Below are 23,006 nucleotides of genomic sequence, written 5' to 3' on the forward strand. Positions count from 1 at the left end.
ACTTTCCATATTCATAATAAATAATTAAACAGGGTTTTTTTCCCCCCATAAAAAAAAAGCAGAAAAATATGACTGTTGAATCATGAAGAGTACAAACCTTTGGGCAATGTTTTGCTTTTTTATAAAAACAAATATTTGCATAAACACAGAGGCAGCAATGGATTTGGACTTGGTAATGCATTGTCCGGAGGGCAATGCGTGTAGTGCAGGATTTCAACCCAAGGGATCCTCTACTGAATGCTCTCAGGAGCTCAGGTTAAATTGCTAAAGGGTGCACTGGGAAGACCCCAGGCAGAAGGAGTGGTTAGGAGATCAGGCGAGTGTATGCAGAGGAGCAGGATAAAATAAGACTGTGTGTCCAGTGGAGAGGGAAGAGATCTTTCTGCTGTTCTTGCAAGGGACAGTCAGATTTCTCTTCTTCCCTCGAGAATATAATATCTGAATCTTCGACTCCTAGGTGCAAGAGTTAGGCTGGATAAAGTCAAGCCTGCCTCTCTTCACCTTTCAGAGTATCTGAAGTCAGGCACCAGTCCAACCAATGCAGTCACCCTGAAGGCAGGAAGTAGTGGGGAAGTAGGTGTGGGGGGGGTGGCCCGGGTTGGAGTCAGGAAGAAGGGGGTTCATTCAGCCTCAGACTATCAGGGTGATCCTCATCAAGTCACTTAATCCTATTTACTTCAGTTTCCTCATCTGTTAAATCGGCTGGAAAAGGAAATGGCAAACCACTTCAATATCTCAGCCAAGAAAACTCCAAATGGGGTCACAAAGAGTCAGACCTGACTGAAAAATGACTGAACAACCAAATTAACTCTGGAGTTCAATCCAACACAACAAGCATTTGTTATGCACCTGCTCTGTAGAAAAGTCTGTGTTATATACAGGACCACCATATAATACTCATATGGAGAGCCATTTTCTTAAAGAGAAGCAGTGTGGTATCATGATGTTAAACTTATGTAGAAATGGGAACCACTAACCTGTACATAAGGACGCGTATTGACTTAGAAAGCCACATATTAATATTATCTGTGTTTTATTATATTTTTATTTATTTTTGCTAAACGTTTCCCAAAGGCTGCACAAGGGAGTGTGGTGGACAGCTTTTGGCCCCCAGGCCTGTTTTAACTCTTAGTGCTCTAATCAATTCTTACAAGAATATAAATTGCAGGAAGATACCAGCCTGTAAGGAGAGAGGTAGTTCCCTTATCCAGGCATTCAACCTTGTCTATCCCCATCCCTTTTCTCTCTTTCTCCTGTACTAGTCTCTGGAGTTGAGTGTCGACAGAATATTAAAAATGCCAAACCTAACCTCTCCTCCCATCTCCCTATTCTGCCCCCAACACACAGCATTGAAATTCTCTGAAAATATTTTACTAGAAATAGAAATCCAGATTGCATTTAAGCTGGATGTGGAAAATCTACAATAAACAGGCAAGAAGGAAAGAAAGATCAGAGATGTGGGATAAAATCCAGGAGAACTTTTTTGTGGTAAGAGGAAAGGAGTGTGACTCTTGGCGGGTTGCATCCTAGGGAGATTTCAATCACTGCAAGACAACTAGTTCCGGGCCATTCTGAGTGGAGTATTTGGCAGAAAGCAACACATCCATCATTCCTGTATCTCAGAGACTTGCTCCTGGTTTTGAGGCATTGATCACAAAAGATCCTTTGCTTCAGCCTGTGTTCAGATAGCAGCAAACAAATTAGAATCTTTTCTTCCTTTCCCCATTCCTTACTGCCTCCAGAATCACCAGGTGTATCCTTATTCTCCAAACAGGACGCTCCATCCCTTCTTCCTATGAAAGAAGTTGCTTATACTTGGAGGTTAGACATTTGCTTATCATCAGAACTCCCACTGGGGCTCTTTGCCAGGGTCTAAGGAGATCATATAAGATGAAGGATGGAGAAAGAACTTGAGAAAATCATTGGAAAAGTCAAATAATTTGAACAGAACCTTAAAAATGTCAAGGGAAGCAAGCCTTTATTTAAAAAAAAAATTCTGACTATATTGTTTCTCATTGTTTAAGAAGCTTTAAAAAACACCTCAAAATTCCAATTTTCTTTCTGAGACATTTATAAATGCACCCAATTACTAAAATTCAATATAAGAAATATAGTTTGAAATTATTTTCTTTCATGGATATATAGCAAGGTACAGCTGAGTCGGTTTAGCTTATAATTACTTTTTCTTTTCTTTTTTTTTTTAACCAATCATATCTGTGTGGAACACAGTGTTATTTCTTTCTTTTATTGCCTCTGATTTGATGATATTCCCGTGTTGTGCTATGGTATTCATTGGCATGATTTTATGACTACATCTCCAGATTTTGATAAAAATGAACAAAACTCCCAAACTCAAAAGTGGAATTGAAATGTTCTTATGCAGCAGGGATCCAATTTTCCTTGGTCGTGACAGAGTAAAAAGAGAACCCAATGTAACTCTTGTTTCATAGCAATCACCTCTTTGCCTTTGCTCACTCAGTAACCCCTTCCCTAGCTTTCCAGTGCACTTGGGACCAGTGTAGGTATTATTATCAGCATATCAGAAATGTCCCTGTTGGGCCTCCAGACTGAAGAGCTCTTTATGAAAAATATTATAAGCAGTCTGGAACTAGCAAAGACAAACAGGGATTTATCCCAGAGCACAAACATGAAGGATAGTACAGGGTGTATATTCTTTCAGCGGTAATTCCTTTCCCATCATCACACCCCAGAACCTAATGGCTTATATTTCTTGAGAAATTTCACTCTGACTATAAGATCCTTCAAGATCCTATAACCACAATACCCTCTCTCACCTCAATACTCCCACAATCCATGATGAGGTTAGGTCTAGCCCCTCTGGTAGACAGATCTCCCCTTCTTCCACCACCACTATCCATATGATTGGATTTTCCCCCATACCATCCCTGTCACTGACCATGCCCATTTGCTCCAATTATAAGAATTCCCAGGCTATGAGATCTCTTGACCAGGAGAGAGTCAGCTGTGGACACCTCTCTTTTATGTTCTATCAGTGACACTGGTGGTTTCCAATGTGCCTAGGATCACAAACTTAGAGTATGTTTGATTTTACACTCTCCTTCATCCTCTGTCACTAGGGGAAGTAAGGAGGATTAAAATCTGGTTCTTCCCCATTGTGACTTCAACCAAATCCTTTTTCACTGGATTTCAGCTTTTTCCTCTGTAAAATGAGGGTTCCTAGATGATGGGCCTCTCTTCCAGCTAGCTGTAAGGTTTTATGCTGCTATTCAAATTTGGGAACAACTTTAGAAGAAAGGAATTTACTTTAGAACCTTGGATATATCTGTTTAAGAAGTTCTTTATTGACTTTAGGATAAAAAATCAAACTCTTTTATTTGGATTTTAAAGTCTTTGAAATTTTGTTCTTAATCCATCTTTGCAGCCCTTCATAAACTCTATTGTCCAACCAAAATGGTGTACCTGTTATTTCATCTGTGCAATATTCCATCTTCCTCCTCCATGACTTCTTTTCCTCTTCTTTACATTTTAGAATTTTTCTTCAGAACTTCAGCTCAAGTGATACCTCCTCCAAGAAGTCTGTCTTAATCACCCTAGCGGCTTAAGTCCCACCTCCCTGAAAATTCTTTTGTGTGTGTGTGTGTGTGTGTGTGTGTGTGTGTGTGTGTATGTGTGTGTGTGTAGCATTCCCTCTGATCTTGCTCTTCCTCATCACACTTGGATTGGCAAAGTTGATTCCTGAGAAGGTAGCTGATGATTTTTCCTCTCTGGAATCTAGGGGCAACCCTGATGGCTTGTATCTCAAGCGCCATTGCCCACAACTAACCAGGTGACTCTATTAGCTAGGATACTGACTGACAAAATACAATAAAAACAGTTGGTATAAAACATTCCCCCAAACTAGGATGTCCTCCTTTTGAATTAGATTTCTGGGAAGAGTATCTTTATTTTTAACAGCATTTTACTTTTTTTCTAAATACATGTAAAGATAATTTTTGACATTCATTTTTTAAAAATTTGAATTCTAAAATTTCTCCTTCCCTCCTTTTCTTCTCCCCTCACTAAAAAAAAGTAAGAATTTTAAATAAGCTTTATGTGTAGAATCAAGTAAAACATATTTCCATGTTAATTTTGTGAAAGAAACAGATCACAAGAAAAAAAAAAAAGAAAAAAGATAAAGTGAAAATAGTATGTGTCAATTTCCTTTCAGAGTTCATCAGTTCTGTGGAGTTTTCTGACACCTCCTCTGGAAAGTCTTTTCTCCTTTCTTGGTCTCTTCATGAAATTCACTTCAAGGGATGTCTTCCTGATGGTTAGACAGCTTATGACATATGTATTTGCCACAAGGTGTATCACTTCCTGAAGTTGTTATCATCCCTAGAGTGTGTCCACAGACTTCTTCTGTCATTACTCCCTACCACTAGAGCAGCTAATGCTGCCACTTTTAGTCACTAATGGGACTTCTAAAGGGAATTGTGGATTTAACAAATTTATGTGGTAATCTGAAACTCCTTCCTCAGAATATTTGTTTGTGTAAGATCAGGAAACATATAACGTAAAAGAAACACATACTCAAAGACACATGACAATCTGGTGGGAGGATGTAGCCAGCTATCTCTCCCTGATTTGACTGAGAAGCCTCTCTCATGTAACTATAGTCTCAACCTTTCTCTCTCCTATTCTCATCAATTGCCCACTGCCTCTGACACAAACATGGGGCATTGATCTCCATAAATAAGGAGAGAACCTTGTCCCAATAAGCTTTGGGAATGGACTTAATTCACTGAGATGAGTTGTCTTCTTTTTATGTATATTCAGCTCCGACCTTCCAGATGAGCAATTCTCTAGCTCAGCAATTAGGAAACTTTTTGCTATTATACAGTGTTAAACCTTAAGTCATTATGATCAGAAACTAGCTCTATACCATATATGTGATTGGATTGGAAATGGACAGACAATCTATGTGTGCTCAAAAGATTGAAACCAAGTAAGAGCTATTTCTCTATTCTCTAGGGTCTGGTCTTTAAAAACCAGTCCACTCCAGTTTTTTTTTTCTACTTTGTGTTTATTTTTCTGTGTTGTGTGTTGTGTGTGCTCCCTCTTTCTTTTTTTTTTTTTTAAATTATAGCTTTTTATTTTCAAAATATATACATGGATAATTTTTGACATTCACCACTAGGAAACTGTGTTCTAATTTTTCTAATCCCCTCTCCTAGTTGGCAAGTGATCCAACATATGTCAAATATATGCAATTCCTCTATACATATTTCCACAATTATCATGCCATTCAAGAAAAATCAAATCAAAAAGGAAAAAGATGAGAAAGAAAACAAAATGCAAGCAAACAACAACAAAACGAGTGAAAATACTATGTTCTGGTGCACATTTAGGTCTCACTTTCTTCTCTCTGGGAGCAGATGGCTTTCATCACAAGACCATTGGAACTGTTGTGAATTACCCCAATGCTGACAAGAGCTATGTCCACCAGAATTGGTCAATCACATAATCTTCTTGTTGCTGTGTATAATGATCTCCTGGTTTTGCTCACTTCATTTAGCATTACTTCTTATAAGTCTCTCCAGGCCTCTCTGAAATCATCCTGTTGATCATTTCTTACAGAACAATAATATTCCATAACATTCATATTCCATAACTTATTCAGCCATTCCCCACCTTATGGGCAACCACTCAGTTTCCAGTTTCTTGCCACTAGAAAAAGGGCTATCACAAACATTTTTGCACATGTGAGTCCTTTTCCCTCTTTTATGATCTCTTTAGGATACAAATCCATTAAGAACGATACTGGGTCAAAGGGTATACACAGTTTGGTAGGTCTTTGGGCATAGTTCCAAATTGCTCTCCAGAATGTTTGTATTCATTCACAACTCCACCAACAATGCATCAGTGTCCCAGTTTTCCCACAGCCCCTCCAATATTTGTCATTATCTTTTCCTGTCATTTTTGAGTTCCTTCTTTCAAGTGAATGTAAGCTCTCTGAGAGCAGAAACTGTTTGATTTTTGCTTTCTTCCTCTAGTAGGGTATCAAACACATAGCAGATGCTTAACACATATTTCATGAATGACTGTATACACGACTTGAAGGCTTAATTAGTACATATTGCATGTATGAATGAATACCTCAAAGACCTATGATTCTTGTCAGCATGGATTTTTCTTCACTGATGTAAGGTGCAACCTATCTACACTATTGTATACAAATTTCATGAATTTCTGTTACCAAAACATTCAACACTCTCTTTGGTAAACTAACCTGCTGGTGTTGAATCTTTCAGCTCAGTTAAGTGACTTCTTATGCGAATCTTCTTCTAGGCTCAATGCAAAGCCTTTTCAGCTTGTTAGGCCCAGTCAGAATGTGGAAATCACTGGTACAACCTTGGAGACCCTGTAATCATAATGAGACACCAGGGGTGCATAGGAATGAAGGCAATTCTGTAGCAAGTTAAATTTAGTCAATTCTTAATTATTTTCATGTGGGTTATCTTTGACATTTTAAATTCCAGTCTGTTTCTCACAGGTTTCCACCATGCTTCTCGGCTACCCTTCATATAACCTCATCATTCATAAACTGAGGCTGTAGAAACAGGAGGGTAAATCAGCAGTAGAAGAAATGATATAAGGGGGAAGGAGAAGAAGCAAATATGTGCATAGAATCTACTAAAAGCCAGGAACTGTGCTAAAGATTTTCATAAATATGATCTCATTTGATCCTCACAATAACAATGTGAGGTAAGTACTATTAAGTGAGCCTCATTTTACAATTAAGAAAACTGAGATAACAGACTTAAATGACTTGCCCAGAATCATACAATTATTGTCTGAAGCCAGGGATTAGAATTCAGGTCTTCCTGCCTCCAAACCTAGCAGTCCACTTCACCATCTGGCTCCTTCTAGAATGTTCTCTAAAATCAAATAGAAATTAAATCTGGTCTGGAAATATATTTGGAAGAATTTCACAAGTTTAACATATTGAATTGCTTGCTGTCTTAGGGAAGGGGGAAGAAGGAGGAAGGAAGAGAAGGAGAAAAATTTGGAACATGAAGTTTTGTAAAGGTGAATGTTGAAAACTATTTTTGCATGTATTTGGAAAAATAAAATACTATTTTAAAAATAAATTAATTCTGGAATTGAATGCTGTACTATTATAATGACATAGCTTGGCATTGAATAAAGTATGAAGAATCATACCTTCCTCCCTTCTTGACAGAAGGGGTGGACCATGAATGTGGAATATTCCATATATTGTCAGACTCAGTTGATTAGTTTTGCTGAATGTTTTCCTTTTCTATTATTCTTTTGGAAGTAAAGAGGTGGTTGATTAACCCAATTCCACCCCACTTAAAGTAAGTGATAACACACTCAATTAGCCAATTTCTTTATTTTACTGATAGGCTTTAGACTAAATGTGAAAAGTTCCTCAAATAGCACAGCCAGTTGCACTACCTGTTTGGATAGCCTGAGGACCAATGACATCACAAGTCTTCCTGCAAATGAATAACTATACAAAGTCATCAACCTTATTGTCTCCTCCAGAATGATAGGAATCCAGTGGCAAGATATAAGTCACCATGACAGGCAATAGCCCAGGATGTAGTGGAAGACTTTGGCCTTTTTAAGCTAAGGTCTTCTCAGGTCTGTTTGTCTGAGGCAATACCCATTCAGTGATTAAAGACTAGGTTAGAACTGAGGCAAAAGATGGTCTGGTTTGACTTCCCTAAAAAATCAATCTGGGAGGAAAAGAGAGACTTACGTGAACTGATGCTGAGTGAATTGAGCAGAACCAGGTCATAATACAGGGCAACAAGATTATACAATGATCAATTCTGATGAACGTGGCTCTCTCCCATGATGATTCAAACCAGTTTCAATTGTTCAGTGACAGAGAGAGCCATCTACACCCAGAGAGACAACTATGGGAAATGAGTGTGGACCACAACACAGCATCTTCACTCTCTTTGTTGTTGTTTGCTTGCATTTTGTTTCCTTCTCAGGTTTTTTTTTTTCCTTCTTGACCCGATTTTTCTTGTAAAGCAAAATAACTGTATAAATATGTGTACATATATTGTATTTAACATATACTTTAACATACTTAACATGTATGGGACTGCCTGCCATCTAGGGGAGGGAGTGGGGGAAGGAGGGGAAAATTTGGAACAGAAAGTTTTTCAAGGATCGATGTTGAAAAATTACCCATGCATATATCTTGTAAATAAAAAGCTATAATTAAAAAAAAGAAGAAGAAGAAGAAGAAGACTCTCAGAATTTGTGGCCAAGACAGAAAACAATTGCTCCTTGCACTCTTTGTGAGCCATCAGAACACCAATAAAGTAAAATAAGGCTAGGCCCATTTTTGGTCAATCCGTGAAAGCCAGAGTGATTTGGATGGGATTCACTCAAAGGAGCAGAGAAAACTAAGTTGCCTTGAGAGAGAAATGTTTGGGGCAGGAAATTTCCACTCTGGCTTTGGTCTAGATGTCCATCCTGGCCCTTTGATCCACTTTATTTTGATCTGAAAAGGAACTTGAGAATTAAAGGTTCCAAAGGATTTTGGATGTCTCATCTTCTCATCAGTGTCCCCGGGTCAACTGATGGCAGTGTCTGCATTGGGAAACAGAGTAGATACAGTTCCATAAAGGAGCAATTGTCACATGGATTCCACAAAGCTGTAACCCACTTGTACTCTATACATACTTATGGGAGACTCTGGCATAGATTTTGTATGTGTGTGTGTGTGTGTGTGTGTGTGTGTGTGTGTTGGGATCACACTAAAAAAATCAATAAAAGTAAAAAAAATTCCAGATTATGAATTGTTTGTAATTACCATTTATATTAATATATTAATCATGTGAATAACTGAGAGGTGACTGAAAATAGAAAGGGATATATATATATATATATATATATATATATATATATATATATATATATATATACACACACCTAGGGAAATATATATATATATATATATATATATATATATATATATATATATATATATATATATATATGTACCTAGGGAAAACCAATAGTTACAATGACCCTTCACCCTTCATATGTGGTAGACCCCAGGCACTGTTTAGGAATAATACTGACCAGTGGAAATTTTTAGTGTGATCCCTCTTTTATTTTTTTTCCAAAGGAAGATAGTAACATGAAGGCAAACACTTTGATGTATTCTAAACTTTCTTTGAAAGGAAGTCAAAGACTGTTGATTTGCTTGCTCTGCAGTTCAGGGTCTCCCAGCCCAGGCCCTTGATCTGGCCAGTGTCCTGGGCCAGGCTCCTGTCTGCCTTCCTGGATGGGCACTTCTTAGTCCAAAAATCCCTCCTGCCAAGAATAAATATAAATATAGAATCCCTTTGAAGGCTTTTATAGGGAAAACAATAGCAGGAGAGGAGAAATTGCAAGAGATGCTCTTCTAGCTGGGTGGCCAAACCTTGCTAGATGCATTTTGATTATACAAGCTTCTGAATGTAGGCTAACATAATGAAGCTAAAGTAATGAGGCTCACAAGGTCAATCGTTGCTTTCCTTGTCCTATAGAATTATTTAGTTCAAACAAGATTTAGGAAAGTCACAAATTTATTTTAAGATCTCTGAGATCAATATAGTTCTATAAATTTAGGGCTTTCAGGAGAACTTACTTAAAATTGTTTCATAATGAAAATGCCCCAGGAGGATGCTTTAGTTCATTCAGCTCTTTTGAAGAGACCTTCTCATCTTAATTCTATAGGAAAGGATACATTTACAGAATCCTGTCTACTCATGAAACACAGAGACAGCTCCTTTATGGATTCCTTCATGGATAGAAGGGGATAGAAGATGGAGGATGAAGCAGGTCACAAAATAAAACGAGTTAGAGGAAGATCACTATCTCTTAATTGTTTAAGGTGCAATTCTCTATGTTATAGATTATTTCAAACCTGGTGCATGTTTTCCTTTCTTCCTACTTACCATGGGTCATTTACCTGATTGATGACAAATAGCAACATGAAGAGATGGAATCTACACCAGATCCTACTGCTGCTTGAAACTAGTGGCTAAAATGGAATGTGACTGGAGGTTTTCCTGTGAGTTTAACAAATGAATAAACCAATAATTAAAAAGCCTTTTTCAAGAGCTTACTCTGTGCAAGGGACAGTTTTAAGTGCTAGAGAAACAAATGGAAAAATAAGACAGACCTTACTCTCAAGGATCTCACATTCTAAAAGGGGACACAATGTAAATAGAAGGTTTCAGCTTCAAGTCAGATATAAAGTTCTCTTGATCCTCAGAGTACAATGGGAAAGTAGGCGGTAATATCTCTTCTTTGATGCTATTTCCACCATAAAATCATATCAATTTCTGATATTAAATCATTTGACAATGTCAAGGACTTTGGTGAAAAAGAATCATCTTTACTGGGTTTACTGGGTCTTCAACAGATGTGGCTATAGCATCTGCAGTCACTGGCTGCATCTCCACATCCTAGGATGGTAGCTGAGAGCACTGGATTAGAAGTAGTGCTATTCCCAAGACTTTGGGTTCAGAGCCTTGGGTTGTCTCTAGCAGGGCAAGGTAGTGAAAATGGTTTGGCTTGTCTAGCACACTCTCTCTCTTACCTTCCCTCAAAATGTCTTACTGCTTCAGCTAAGCTGGCTTATCTGTCTTGTGTGTGGCATTTGAGAGGGTCACAGGTCTCTTCTCCACAGTAGTTGCTTCCCTTCATGACGGCTGTAGGGATTGGGCCAGCAGCCAGTGATTTGCCATTTCCAGAGCTCCTGTGCAGATATACTTGTGACCCAGCACATCTTTATAATCACGACAGCAATATACATTTTGTCTTTTAATTTTTTATCAATTACTTATAAGTAAAACATTTTAATATTTGCTTTTTTAAATTTTGAGTTCCAATTTTCTCCTTCCTTTTCTCTTTTCTACTTAAGAAAACAAGCGATCTGATATAGTTTATAAATGTACAGTAATGCAAACATTTCCATATTAGTTATGTTGCAAAAAAAGCAAGAATAATAAAGAAACTTTATTTAAAGTTTGCTTTAGTCTTCATTAAAGCTTCATTAATTTTTCCCTCTGGAGTTGGATATCATTTTTCATCATAAGTCCTTTGGAACTGCCTTGAATCATTGTCTTGCTGAGAATAGCTAAGTCATTCACAGTTGATCATATTGCTATTACTATGTACAGTGTTCTATTTCTGCTCCCTCCACTTTGCATCAGTTCATGTAAATCTTTTTAGGTTTTTCTGAGACCATTCTTCTCATTATTTCTTATAGTACAAAAGTATTCCATCCCAACCATATGTTCAGCCATTCCCCAATAATGGGCCTCTCCTTAATTTTCCAATTCTTTGCCACCACAAAAAGAGTTGCTATTTTTGTACAAATAGAACTTTATAGATGGGAAAACATTCAGAAAGTTCATTGTTTTACTGACACCAAACTGCCTCCTAGCATGTAACATCTGTTATTTCTATCACTCAGGGCTACTTTTCAGACAACCTAAGGCGGCTAATAAGCACTCACCCTACAAATCAGAGGAACCTCATTTTGTGTCCTAATTCTGCTGCTTGATAACTGTGTGAATTTGGGTAAATTTCTCAACTTCTCTGGATTAGATGAACTCATAGGTTCCTCCAGCTCTATATGATCCCATGACATTTCTGAAGACGTTTATACCTTGTGGGATAGCAGCCCCACTTAAGCTTGGAGAAGCAGCTTGGACTTATTGTCAGAAGAACCAGAGTGCTAGGGAAATCCCAACCCATCTCTCTTTCCCATGGTTAGCTCTCCTGTAGATGCTATAGTCAGTAAACCCTCTGTGCTTTGAATTTTTAGAATGAGAGAGATATAATTATTTCTTTCAATTTTTCCTTGGTATCAGCCAAATTTTCAATATTTTTCTAAATGCACTCTACTCACATTCTCAATTTTACTCTCGTCTGTCTCCATGAGCAGACATATACTATGCACATCCTGTAAGCTATGATGATTAAATATGAGCTTCTATGCTTGCTGTTTGTTATTTTAATATCAACATTAATATTCATATCATTATCTTGTCCCTCATCTCCTCCGTAGAGCCCCTCTAACAGCTCTAATCCTCTTGACTACATCTTGTATGGATTGTTGGTAAAAATGTAGGGAATTCTGGAGAGATCTGCCTCTTCTCCATCCTTTTCTTAACGAAAAAAACTGGGGGAAATGGAGTGTGTCTGCCCCAACTGATATGTTTAATAATGGTTGTTCAGGCAAACAGGAAAAACTGAACAAGATGAAGGAGGCTTTGGGGGGAAATAGCAGTAGTAAGCTGGAGAGAAGAAAACAATTCAAAATACTGTTTGTGAGAAAATAGAATAAAAAAAATTGGAGGGCTTGTCAGCTTCACCTGAGGAACTGTTAGAGTAAGAGACAAATATTCTCTGCCCCCTACTTTTAGGAGAAGGGATCAGTCAGAGCCTTCAACAGGGCTGGTGGGAGGGGGCTCTGCCAAATGAGTTCTCATATTTGGAACTGTAAGTGAATGAGAATTCACTTGCATCTTTGAAACTGACTGCTCATTTAAAGATTTCTATTTCATTTCTCTCATTTTAATAAAAAATTTCCCTTTGGAATATTGTGAAGGCTATGCTTATAAGTGGGGAATCATGCTCCATATATCAGTGGGTTTCTATCTTGCCTATATCTTTTCAGGTATCTGGAGTAGGGGCTATGAGATAAGAGTAAGAAAATTGCCCTGAGAATACATTGGCCTTTTGTATCATGAAAGATTCTCTAACATAATGGTATAAAAATAATAATAATAATGATAATAATAGTAATAATAATGTCTCAGAGATGCTTTCAGTGAATCTATTGAAAATGAACTTGCATCCCAATACGCTTATTCAATTATAAAGAGGAATCATTTTCTCCACCTGTGTAATAGTCTGCAGAATATTAAACATAAAGGGGTAATAATATAGTAACTTATTCTTGGACTGATTCTTTCTGAACCCCATTGAGAAAAATGAAAAGAATGAGATAATAATAATAATAGTAATACCTTACAGTTTTTTATCTTGTAAACCACTTTCCTCACAACAGTCCTAGAGGCAGGTGGTGCAAATATTATTATCCCCAGTCAGCAGATAAGGAAATTGAGGATATGCATTTTGGAAGTAAATCATTGTCTGTTTTCTTTCATTATTTTCTGGCCATTCTGCTCCCAAGCAGACAGAAGAAATGTGGGCTCTTCCTTGGTGTCTGGCACACAGTAGGGACAGATTGGAATGCTCTGCTCTTCCTTGGTGTCTGGCACACAGTAGGGGCAGATTGGAATGCTCCGCTCTTCCTGGGTGTCTGGCACACAGTAGGGGCAGATTGGAATGCTCTGATCTTCCTTGGTGTCTGGCACACAGTAGGGGCAGATTGGAATGCTCTGCTCTTCCTTGGTGTCTGGCACACAGTAGGGGCAGATTGGAATGCTCCGCTCTTCCTGGGTGTCTGGCACACAGTGAGGACAGATTAGAATGCCGCTGTGAGGGATGGACACCAGGAGGTTTGCCCATGGTCCTTGCTCAGACATGAGGAAGCCCTGGACTCCCTTCTCTCCTCACCAGCACACTGAGAGCCTGCTGCACTGTTTAGCCAGTGGGGCCATAGTAGCGATTCATGTGTCCAGAAAATAGAAGTTCCCACTGAGACGTTTGGTTGTCTGGACGTGACACTGAATTAAGAGGGAACTCGTTCTCTAAAGCTTCCTGTTCTAAGGGAGTGTGAAGAGATACTGCATGGCTGAACAACCAGGATCAGATCCCTTCTCTCTTGGATGGGGAACTCCCTTTGGTGTTCAGCTGAAGGGCAGTTGGGGCCACGGTGACAGAGGGAGCAGAGCTGGAGGCTCTGATCGCTGTTTTCAAAGAGTAGACTGCTCCAACCTGATGGAGAAGCTAGCTAAGTGCAAGTTGTAAATGCTAACTATAATGGAGCAGCAAGAGCCATTCCAGCCAGGCTGGACTGAGGCCATCACCTCAGGGCTGGAGTCTAATATTCCATGAGTTTTGATTTTACTATCTTCACTAGCTCCCCCCTCCTCTGTCACTTTTTTTTTTTTTTTGGTTAATCATAAATCACAGAATAAGGGGGGCATAACTGAGAGAAAACCTGAATCAATTGATTGGTTAATCAATCAATCAACAACCTATTATTAAGTGTCCACTCTGCACTGTGTACTGTCCTAATAAATTTAGAGACTATATGGTCCAGAGAGTCTTAACCAGAGGAGCACAATATACGAATTTAGTTGGGGAAAATTTACAACTTTATTTTCACTAACCTTTGCTACCTGGTACATGGTAGATGCTTAATAAATGTTGATTGAATTGAATTATGAGCGTGAGCAACAAACAATTATTTTGAGAGGAGGCCCACTGGTTTCACTGCACTGCCAGAGGGGTCCCTGACACAAAGAAGGATAAGAACTCCTGATCTAGTCAAACCTAATTCTCATTTTACAAAGGGGGAAATTGTAAAGAGGTTTATCACCTAGCCAGGTCACTAATGTGCCAGTGCCAGGTCTCCTCTCAACTCATCCTGCAGGCAATAAAATCCCCAGAGCCCAGGAGGCACTATGGGAGACAGACCTTGAGCTCACAGTAAAGTGAAATAAGTCTGCCTAGGGAAATGCTGCAGGAATGGCTCACAGACTCTTGTGGTGGTGAATGTTCCTCTGACCTTGGCAGTTAGAAACTGGGAAGGACAGAACTCTGCAACTTGGCTACTTCTCCATCTTCCCTGATTTATACTTCCCTATCAAAATTTTCTAAAATCAATCTTTTCTCCCCGTTGCCTCCTGGCCCTTAGGCAGCATTCATTGCAGGATTTGACCTTTGGGGATGATTCAGCAATCCTTTCCATCCTCTTTGGTCCCAGCCCTGGCTTGCCTGCAGGGATTTTAGCTAGGACCTCTATCTTCCCACTGGGGAATGAGGGGATGGACACAGATGGCACAGCTAATCCAAAATACCAGGCCCTCCACCAGAGAGGCAGGCCTCAGAGTGGGCCTTGCCAGTAAGTGAAGACTGACCTCTTGGAGGCAGGGACAGGACTTTGCAGATGCTGCCACCTTCAAAGATTTGATTCATGCCAGTCTCTTAGTCTCCCCTAGAATTAATGAGCACCTAGAGCTAGCTGTCAGTTAGCTTCATTTGTCCATGTTTTATGTCCCAAAAGTAAAGGAAATGTCAATGATTTAATTGGGGAAAAGGTTTTAATTCTTCCAAAAAAGAGAATTAAAAGTGTTTTTTGCCCACCCTGTGTTGTCTACTATAAGGTTGTCTGGGCAGAGTCCAGTTATCTCAGCTGAGGAGAGACAGAAGCCAATGAAGGAGAAGATGAGCTTTTTTGGAGGAGGGGTCCCCTGAGGACGGTGAGCCGTCAGCCTTGAGCGCCCTGAGCCCTCCTTTGTCCCCTCTTATTCCTTGGAGCTCTGACCTTCTTCTCTTACATATTAGCTCTGGGCTGTCCTGAATGTTCTTGTCTTATGTTGTAGATCTGGAGAAAATACCTGTGGACAAAATATTATCTGATCAGAGATCAGGAGGAATCCTGAACCAGGAACAAGAAAGGATGAATTCTAGTTCTCACTCTGCCACCAATGGCTTAGGTGACTCTGAGCAAATCTTTTTCAGCCCCTGGGCCTCAGTTTCCCTATTTGTAATACAAAAGGGTTTATGAAGAGAGGACTATGGGAACTGAGTGTGGATCACAACATAGCATTTCCACTCTTTGTTGTTTGCATTTTGTTTTCTTTCTAATTTTTTTCCCTTTTTGATCTTATTTTTCTTGTGCAGGATGATAATTGTATAAATATGTATACATATATTGAATTTAACATATATTTTAACATGCTTAACATATTTTGGATTATTTGCCATTTAGGGGAGGGGGTGGGGGGGAGGAGGGGAAAATTTGGAACATAAGGTTTTCCAAGGGTCAATGTTGAAAAATTATCCATGCATATGTTTTGAAAATAAAAAACTTTAATAAAAAATTATGAAGGGGTTAAACAAGTTGATACCTAAGAATTGACCCTGTGATTCTGAGTTACTGGGTTTCTCAGTAAAACTCCCAGAATATGCCCAACCAGGGCTTATTCTCCTGAAACCTGAAGAATTAGAGGTAGGAAAGAGAAGAGACTTATCCTTGCCAGGATGGCTCCTTCTGCCCTGCTTTAGGGCTATTAAAAAGCCTTTTTATATGGCTGTACACAGCTATTTGGCTCATCTGCTTTCAGGTTGATGCTTTCTGATACAAATTTTTCTTGGCTGGCACTAAACCTTTGGAATTATAGACCTCCCTCATGACATTATTTGTTTCCTGGATGTTATTTTATTTTATTTTTGTTTTTAAAGCATAGAAACTTTTATTTTTTCCAGTTGCAAATTCTCTTCTTCCTCCTTCTCTTTCCCCATGCAATGAGAAGGCAAGGAAAATAAATCATATTGCAAATATGGATATCATGCAAAACACATCTTTGCATTAGCAATGTCTCTCCTGCCCTCAGTTCCTCCCTGTCCCCACCAAAAAAAAAAAAAAAAAAAAGACTAGCAAAAGAAAAAAAATGCTATACTATGAGTCTATTAGTTCTCTATTTGAAGGTAGCTAATGTTTTATCTTGAATGATTTGTAATATGGTAGGTCATTGTGTTGATCAGTTATTAAGTCTTTCACAATTGATTCTTTACAGTGTTGCTGCTATTGTGTAAATTGTTCTCCTGGTTCTTTTCACTTCACTTTACATCAGTTCACATTAATATTCCCAGATTTTTCTGAAACCATACCTTTCATCATTTCTTTCAATACAACAGTATTCCATCACATTCACATATCATAATTTATTTATTCACTAACTGATGGGTACACTCTCAGTTTCCAAATTTCTACCATCACACACAAAACACACATAAAACTGTCATAAATATTTTTTTGGTACATAAGGATTATTTCCCTCTTTCTTTGAATCTTGGGGTATAACCCTAAGAGCCAAAGAATATGCACAATTTAATGCCTTTGGTTCATGGTTCTGAATTGCTTTCCTGAATGATTGGATCAATTCACAGCTCTACCAACAGTATATTAGTGTTTTTACTAATATTTTCCAACATAGCCTTCAGCTTTTACTTTCCATTTTTGTCATCTTAACCAATCTGATGGTTAGGAAGTAGTATCTCAGAATTGTTTGAAATTGCATTTTTCTAATTATTAGTAATTTAGCACATTTTATCATATAACTATTAGTAGCTTTGATTTCTTTCTCTGAAAACTATTCATATCCTTTGACCATTTATCAATTGGGGAGTGCCTTTTTTTTTTTTTTTTTTTGTAAATTTTATTCAATTCCCTATATATTTTAGAAATGAGATCTTTATCAAAGAAACTTGCTGCAAAGTTTTTTCCCTCAGTTTACTGCTTTTCTTTTATTTTTAGTTGCATTGATTTTGTTAAGACAAACACTAAAAATTTTAGGTGATCAAAATGCTACATTTTACTTTCTTTGAACCTCTGTCTCTTGTTTGAATTCTTCTTTTATCTATAAATCTGGGAAGTAATTTCTTCCCTACTCTACTAATTTGCTTATCATATAACTTGTTTTGTCTAAATTATGTACTCATTTTGAGCTTATCTTGATATACAATGTAAGATCTTGGTATATGTCTAGGTTCTGCTACACTACTTCCATTCTGCCAGCCTACTTTTTCTTTTCTTGTAGATGATCTTTTACTATATGTGCTATTTTTATGCATGTGTTGTAGATGACCTTCCAAAAGATCTCAACAATTTTTTGTCAGCGAGTTCTTGCCCCTGTTGCTAAAATCTTTGGATTTACCAAGCACTAGTTTATTGAATTCATTTGCTTCTTTAAGTTGTGTACCTAATCTGCTCTGCTGATCAACCTCTCTGTTTCTTAGTACCAAATTGTTTTGATGAGTACAACTATCTAGTATAGTTTGAGATATGGTAATGCAAGGCTCCATTGCTTCCCATTTCCTTTTTTATTATTCTCTTTGATATTCTTGACTTTTTATTCCTCTAGATGAATTTTGTTATTATTTTTTTCAGCTCTTTAATATAATCCTTTGGTTGTTTGATTGGCATGTTACTGAATAAGTAAATTAGCTGAGATAAAATTGTCATTTTTATGATATTGGCTTGCTTACCAATGAGCAATTACTATTTCTTCAATTATTTAGATCTATCTTTATTTGTGTGAAGAATGTTTTATAACTGTGTTCATATAGTTTTCATATGTGCCTTGCTAGGTAGACTCCCAAGTATTTTATTAAATCTGTAGTTATTTTAATTAGCATTTTTCTTTCTACTTCTTTTTGTTGATGATATATAGAAATACTAGTTATGTAAGTTTATTTTATATTCTGCAATTCTGCTGAAAATTTCAATTTTTTGATTAGTTTTTTTGGTTGACTGTATAAAGTGCTTTATAAAAAAAGTGATAGTCATATTTCCTTTTTGTGCTTATTCCTTTGATTTATTTTTCCTGTTTTATGACTATTTCTAGCACAATATCAAATAATAATAGTGATAATACACATCCTTGATTCACTCTTCCTGACTGTTTCTAATGTCCCAAATCAGACTCACCTATGGAGTTCTTCATCTTTTGGTCCCTGTCTCTAGAATCTTAATTTGATCTTGTCAGATTTCTTTTGTTCTTTTTCCTAGATAAAAAAGATCCGAACCCTTCCTCTGTGTTGTTCCTCCATCAGCTCCTATTTACTTCCTACAAAAGAAGAAAAGACAAATTTTTTAAACTCAGACCAGGGATCTTAAAACCAGACAAGGCAGATAGACGTGGCGCAGAGGGACTGGACTCCTTGGTGGAAACACAGGCTTGCCTGGCTTTGCTCGGCAGGGTCAAGCTCTGATCCTGCTCTGGATGTCCAAGCACTACTTTGGAGATTTGACTTGCTCACTATTGCTGGCATATTTTATTATCTACCCTGATAGTGGCTTAATGTGGGAAAATGCAGGCAATTTGTCCATCTGCTTGAGATTCACGCTGTCTGTTATAAGGAGACCTGGGATAATATTAGGGCTACTGATCCCAGGCTGAACCTTTCTGCCGACCCTTGGTTCTGTTATCTATTTCTTTATTACTGTTTTAATTTTTCTTTTTTTGTTATGAATTTAATAAACATGAATGTTTTAATATTCTATTCACATGACAGAAAAATTGCATATTAAACTGTGAACTTCTATAGGTATTAAATTTTTAAAAATGTAGATGAACTTTAATTTAAAATTAATTTAATATAAGATATTTTTAAAATGTAGATGAAATTTAATAACTTTTCTTCCCCAACCCATTGTATTGGCTTAGTCTGGAGCTCTAGGTGCCAGACCTCAGGGAAATAAGCATAGAAGAGGGAGAGGAACCTGGAGTTTAACCAAGATGCCATAAGGGCTGTTCCCAGGTTCCCTTTGTTAAGTACTAGAGATATTGGATGAAAAATGTCACAACCAGCTGATAGGAAGCTTATAAGCAGGTAGGAGAGGTATGGCATGAAAGGCAGAATACGACAGGGGCAAAGGGAAACTCCTACCAAGTGTATTAGGAAAACTTGCATTTCAGTTGGAAGGATCAATGAATTAATGGAGGTGACACCTATGTAAAGCTTTGAAGAAAAGAAACAAACATTTATTAAACTCCTACCATATCTAGCAGTACAATATCAGACACTCTACTAAGCTCTTTACAAATATTATCTCATGGGGATGTCCATCAATTGGGGAATGGTTGAATAAATTGCGATATTTAATGTAATGGAATATTATTGTTCTTTAAGAAATGATGAGTGAGCTGATTGCATAAAATCCTGGAAAGCATTGCATGAATTGATGCTGAGAGAAGTGAGCAGAACCAAGAAAACATTGTACACAGTAACAACTATGGTAGATTTAGTTCTTCTCAACAATACAATGATCTAAAATGTTCCAATAGTCTTGTGATGGAAATGCCACCCACATCCAGAGAAAAAACTATGGAGATCAAAGTATTCTATTTTAACTTTGTTGTTGGTTTTTTCTTTCTTGTAGTTTTTCTCTTTTGTTCTCATTTGTTTTTCACAATAGGGAAATATGCTTAAATGATTATATATGTATGTGTGTGTGTGTGTGTGTGTGTGTGTGTGTGTGTGTGTGTGTGTGTGTGTATTAAACCTATATGAGACTACTTGCTGTAAAAGAGAAGGGAGAAAAAATTTGGAACAATTTTGAAATTGTTAGGTTCTTACTAAGTGCTAATGAGATAATGAGATATTAGGTTCTTACTAAGTGCTAAGTCAGTACTTAACAATTCTCTAGTTCCGGCCTTTACTGGGAGTTTTACCCCTTTGAACTTCTGGGGAGGAGCTTAATGTTTAAGAGGAGCAAGTTCATTGGTTGAAGCCCCTGAGTTATTCCATGCCCATTCTCTGGGAGGATAAAAGAGGGCGGTGCTCTCTGGAGGGAAAAAAGGTCTCTACTCTAGGTCCCAGTTGGCGGCGGAGAGATTGAGTTGAGACAGCAGATCTCCTCCCAGAGAGTGATCGGCAGTTTCTGGAGACAACAGGACTTTACACAAAATCTTATTAAAATGAATGTTGAAAATTATCTTTACATGTAAATGGATAAAATAAAATATTAAGTAGGGAAAAAGAGAAACAAAATATTCTTTAAAAGAATTTAACTCATTCCTCCCTGCCAAAAAAAAAACCAAACAAACCCAAAACCAAATATCTCATTTAATTCTCACAACTAACTCTGGTAAATAGGTATTATTAATCCTCATTTTACAGTTGAGGAAACTGAGAAATACAAAGGTTAAATAATTTGCTCAGGGCTGCAAAGCTAGTAAATATCTGAAGCCAAATTTGTCTGGTCTTCCTGGATCCAGCTGCAAGGTTCTGTCCATTTAGCTGCCTCATTGAAAGAGAATAGAGTGTTTTGAAGAAGAAGGGTCAATCTCTGGGAAGATGGGAGACAGCACCTTGAGTTTGCAGAGCAGCTAGCAATCCAGATTGGGTTAGTAAATAGAGTTATGAGGATAGTAAAGTAAAATAAACATAGAAAAATATCCTGTAGTGAAATTCCAATGTCAGGCTGTATAATTTTGTTTTGTGATAATCTACTTCTATAAGGGGGGTCCTTCCTGAAAGGATATGGGGTTCCTTTGTTGACTCTTGCTTTCTATTGGGCCCACAGTACCTTTTTCTCCCTGCATAGATGTGGTTATCAATAGGTTAAGTTCTTGTCTCAGTACCATTTTATGTCCAAGGAGAGGCCTGTAGGCCAGCCAGAGACATGAATTCAGATATAGAAGAATTACATGTAAAACACTGTGAATCAGTTCAATGTAAAGCTTTATGGGAAGCAAAAGGGAAGAGAGGAAAAGAAAAAAGGAGACTTGATTTACAACTCAGACATGAATATAGATTATAACTCATATATATGCTACACTTGGGAAACCTAGAGACATGGGCCCATTCAGCAGGAAGGAGAGGTGTGTCCTTGTTAGAGGGAAGGGAATGATCCAAAGTGTCTTTTTGATGGTTTAGTTCTTGCACTCTGATTCTGGGCAGCAGCCCTGGAGATGGCCTATTTGCCCATCGGCAGTCAAGCAAAATATTATTTTGGGGGTTTGTTATCAGAGACAAGAACAAGCTGGTGGTGGACAAAATATTTGGATCTTGCAGCTGTATTGCCTCAAAAATATCATTGTGAGTATTTTTCAATGAATATTTTCTAGAAGCTTATAGCCTCCCTTAGGAAGAGACTTTAATGATAGCCTCAAGAACACCAGGCCAAATCTTGTAACAGTGATTTCCATGCATAGGGTCTATAAGCTTTATTGCTATTGACAATAGGGAGCCACAGAACATTTTTTAAATGGGGGAGTTACAAAGTAAAACATATACATTAGAAAAATTATTTTGATAACTGTGCTTCAATTGAATGGTAAGGTCAAAAACCAAATTGTTAGGGGTTGAAGAATGAATGGGGTGATGTAAAAGTGGAAAAAAATTTAAGAAATTTTTTATAGGACTTTAAATCTGAATTCCTGAATTTGAGTTGAAAAGAACCTCCATGGTTGTTTAGCCCAAACAATACACCATTGAAATCTTCTCTATAACATGGCCTAATAAATGGTTGTCCAGTTTCTGCTTGAAGGCCTATAAGAAAGCCCAAAGCTTTCAAGTTAGTCTGTTCCACTTCGGGACAACTAATTTTTAGGAAACTTTTTTGGACCTCAAGTCTAAATTGTTCTTATTTCAACTCCCACCCACTGTACCTAATTCTTTTATTAGGAACCATTAGAACAAGTCCAATCTCTCCTCCCTCCACAGTCTCTCAGATACCTGAAGACACTTAGGATGTCTTTCCTGAGTCTTCTCTTCTGATCAAACACATTTGCTTCCTGAAAGAATGTCACCCCTTCTCACATGACATGAACTCAGGGTTCTGGTTGGCCTTTTCTGGATATTCTCCAGGTTATTGATGATCTTCCTAAACAGTAACTTAGAGATCTGAATATAATACTATAAAACAATCTTCAAGGTCAGAGTACACAAGGACAGATAAATACCACTAAATTCCTGGAAGCTGTACCTCCCAATGAGAGGCTTGATGGAATAGTGGATGGAGTGCTGGGCCTGGAATCAGGAAAACTTGTCTTCCGGAGTTCAGATCTGGCCTCACACACTTACTAGCCATGAGGCCCTGGACAAGTTACTTAATCCCGCCTGCCTCAATTTCCTCATCTGTAAAATGAGCTAAAGAAAGAAAAGGCAAGCTCTAGTATTTTTGCCAAGAAAACCCCCAAACAAAGAGTTGGACACAACTGAAAAATGATTTGACAACACGTCACTCAATGTTTTAACTATATTGATTGCCTCATCACACTGTTGATTTATTTTGAGCTTTAAGTACACCAAAACTGTCAGATCTTTTTTTTTTTTTTTAATTAATAGTTTTT

The 23,006-nt window shown here is 37.7% G+C and overlaps 1 long non-coding RNA gene across 1 annotated transcript; it reads right to left on the reverse strand.

The window, feature by feature from the left end:
• Positions 1-15,286: 15,286 nt before the first annotated feature.
• On the reverse strand, positions 15,287-22,768 carry LOC141553630 (uncharacterized). Its single transcript, XR_012485556.1, has 3 exons — positions 22,617-22,768; positions 18,635-18,773; positions 15,287-15,539 (listed from the first exon to the last, which is right to left on the reverse strand). It is a non-coding gene; the product is annotated as an uncharacterized LOC141553630 (long non-coding RNA).
• Between the last annotated feature and the right edge of the window lie 238 nt (positions 22,769-23,006).

This window comes from Sminthopsis crassicaudata, chromosome 2, assembly GCF_048593235.1.
Source record: "Sminthopsis crassicaudata isolate SCR6 chromosome 2, ASM4859323v1, whole genome shotgun sequence".
NCBI lineage: Eukaryota > Metazoa > Chordata > Mammalia > Dasyuromorphia > Dasyuridae > Sminthopsis > Sminthopsis crassicaudata.